This window comes from Solanum tuberosum, unplaced genomic scaffold (genome assembly GCF_000226075.1).
Source record: "Solanum tuberosum cultivar DM 1-3 516 R44 unplaced genomic scaffold, SolTub_3.0 scf00281, whole genome shotgun sequence".
Lineage (NCBI taxonomy): Eukaryota > Viridiplantae > Streptophyta > Magnoliopsida > Solanales > Solanaceae > Solanum > Solanum tuberosum.
In genome coordinates this window covers 543,886-546,842 of record NW_006239206.1, presented here as the reverse complement: position 1 = coordinate 546,842, position 2,957 = coordinate 543,886, and positions in this window count along the sequence as shown.

Below are 2,957 nucleotides of genomic sequence, written 5' to 3'. Positions count from 1 at the left end.
CCCATCCACCAAAAAAAAAATTAAGTTTATTTTCAAAAATTATTTTCTACTCTAGTAAAATAAATAAAACTTTTGAATCTTGTGATCCTAAATTAAAATTATGTCAAGTATATAAAATTGTCCTTTAATCTTGTGGTCTTAAACATGTCACGTGGAAAGTTAAAAGTAAAATGTTACCAAAAAAGGAAAGAGGTCATTCTTTTTTAAACAAACGAAAAAGAAAAGTAGGTCATTCTTTTTTAAACGGAAGGAGTATTAAAGAGTGTCAATGTTGTTGTAAAAAATATAATAATAGGTGAGTAAGACTATTATAACACACGACTTTGAGAAATTTTCACAACACTTTAACCACTAGACTAAACTACTTTTAACTTGTGTCAAGAGGTGTCGATACTTACATATATATATATTTATTAAACCAAAATTTGATCTCTATATATCATGTAATTTTCTGACGAGGAGGTGTCGCTTGACATCCCTCGGCTAGTGGGTCCGCCTCTACACTCCCCCGGCCAAAATAAATAAATAATTTTTTTAGCTACATTTGTTGTCTTGTTCTTTTATTATTATTTTATATTATTTTTTGAAAGAATATGCAATATTGCATCATTGCTTACATATTTTACTTAGAAAAAGTTAAAATTCAATATCGTTAATCGAGTTTCCATTTTCATTTGGCAGGCGTATAGATAAAAAGAACTGTGAAAGATGAAAAAAAATTACATATTTATTTTTAAGTTGAAAATAGAATTCGAAAATTAGAGTTATAGTAGGACATTTACAAAAATTGAAGTTGATCTTGAATTTTGAAGTGATTCAAATGAGAATCATAAAAAATAACTATTTGATATTTCTTGATTTTCGAAAAAAATTGAAATTTAATTTCAAGTTGAATTCTAAAAAATTATAGTAATTATTTTATGTTAAAAATAATTTTTTGAAATAAAATTCCAAAAAAGAATGAAAACTATCCATAATCAAACATACACTTAATAATTGATTAATTGGAATTTGGAATATCGTATTTTGTTTTCCGGCTGGAACATCGTATACTTATATTTGATCGCATTATTTATTTACTACTTCCAAGATCACTGTTGAAATAAAACAAAAAAAATGGTTCTATCACATTAGGTGACCCTTCACTGAATGAAAGAGCTAAGTTCACCTGAGGATTTGAGGACCAAAAATGTTACTCTGCCGAATTATTAGTCGCGGAATTGTGTTGGTAGGATATATTAATATATATATATATATTAATTATATAATATTATTCAATTTGTTATTTGATAGAATTTTCAATTTTTGTATATCCAATTCAGTATTTTAAGGTGGATAACTAATACTACTAGTAGAGTCTAGAGCTATATTTGCGTTTTTAATATGTGGATTAATATGATTAAAAACGAAATGATTTTTAATATACTAAATCAAATAGTGGATATATATGAAATAATTTAATATATTAATTTCATCATTACTAATACATAATAATCAATACTATTTTTATAATATTTTATACGATAACATTATTATTTAAGAAATCACATAGTTGGTTAGTAAGAGAATTTTTCAAATGGAGCTCTTAGGTTCAATATATCGCATGCGTTTTTTGATTGAACTTGTTGTACATAACTTGCCTAATGTGACTACTATTTCTATGTTTTTTTGTATATTATTAGGCTGAAATAAGATTTACCTAAAGTAAACTCAAAAAGTGTTCTTCGGGATGACTCAGTTGGTTTGGAGGGTGGTTATCCACACGGATGACTCGGGATCGATTCCCCCTCAATGCCTTCTGAGTCGAGCCTGTCGCATAGGGTTTGCCTAGTGCGATTTACGTACATCCCCGTGTGGTTTGCAGGTTATTACACAGTGAGAGACAAAGTGCTCACTATCTTATATCTTATGTTAATTTTTTTTCCTCTCTCCTTTATATGTACTTTAATAAGTCATTTATATTTTTCGAATGACGTATTTACTATTATAAAATCTAAAAAATAAACAATTATAACAATTATGTTCACACTTCGATCGGTCCACCCTTATGTGGAAAATCGTGATATACCCTGAAAAATTCCTACCAGCAGATGTCTACACCCGAAAAAAATTGTTTTCTTCTTTGCCTTTTATGATCCAAAATATGAACACTAGCTTTCTTAAAAGGGAAGTAGTATTAAACATATTTCGACAATATTCGAAAATATAATATATTCTAGATCTTCCATCATATGACGTGCTCAATTTGACTATAGGTATGAAAATTTAAAATTAAAGTTTTTTCTAAAGAATATTAATTTTAATGCGTTATTATATTTATATGGATATAAAACTTTGGAACTTAATATCTTACCTATACTGCAATATTTGTGTGGCGATAAAAGTTATAGAAAAATCAAATGAAAAGTTTAATTTATATTAATTTTAAATTTTAAAAGGTAATATTATTTCTTTTGAAACGAATAATAAGAATCAATGTGGTGTGGAATGAAAGAACACATTTTTCACGAAAAATAAATAAATAATTTAAAATTGTAGAGTTTTACACTTGGGGGAAAATAGTACGGTTTTCTTCAATTATATTGTATGTCATCCACGATGTTATGACTTCAAAGAAGATTGAGCAATTAAAAGAGTAGTTTACACTTTGGGAGGATTTATTTCTTGCATATCATTTTACAGCAAATATGAAGGATGTGTATCTCTAGCAACCACGAAAATGAAAAAACACTAAGCTAATGTGGGAGCATTTTGGGGTTATAAGTCTAACAACCTTAACTATATACTATTTCGGAAAAAAAAATTTGGCCAGAAAATTTGGTTAGATGGTAAAATAATATATTTCACACTATGTTATTTTACCTTTTTGAACATTTTTATCCTTTTAACTTTAATACATTTTAATTAAAATAAAAAAATCAATTTATTTTAAAATAAAAAGAATATTTTAAACTTTT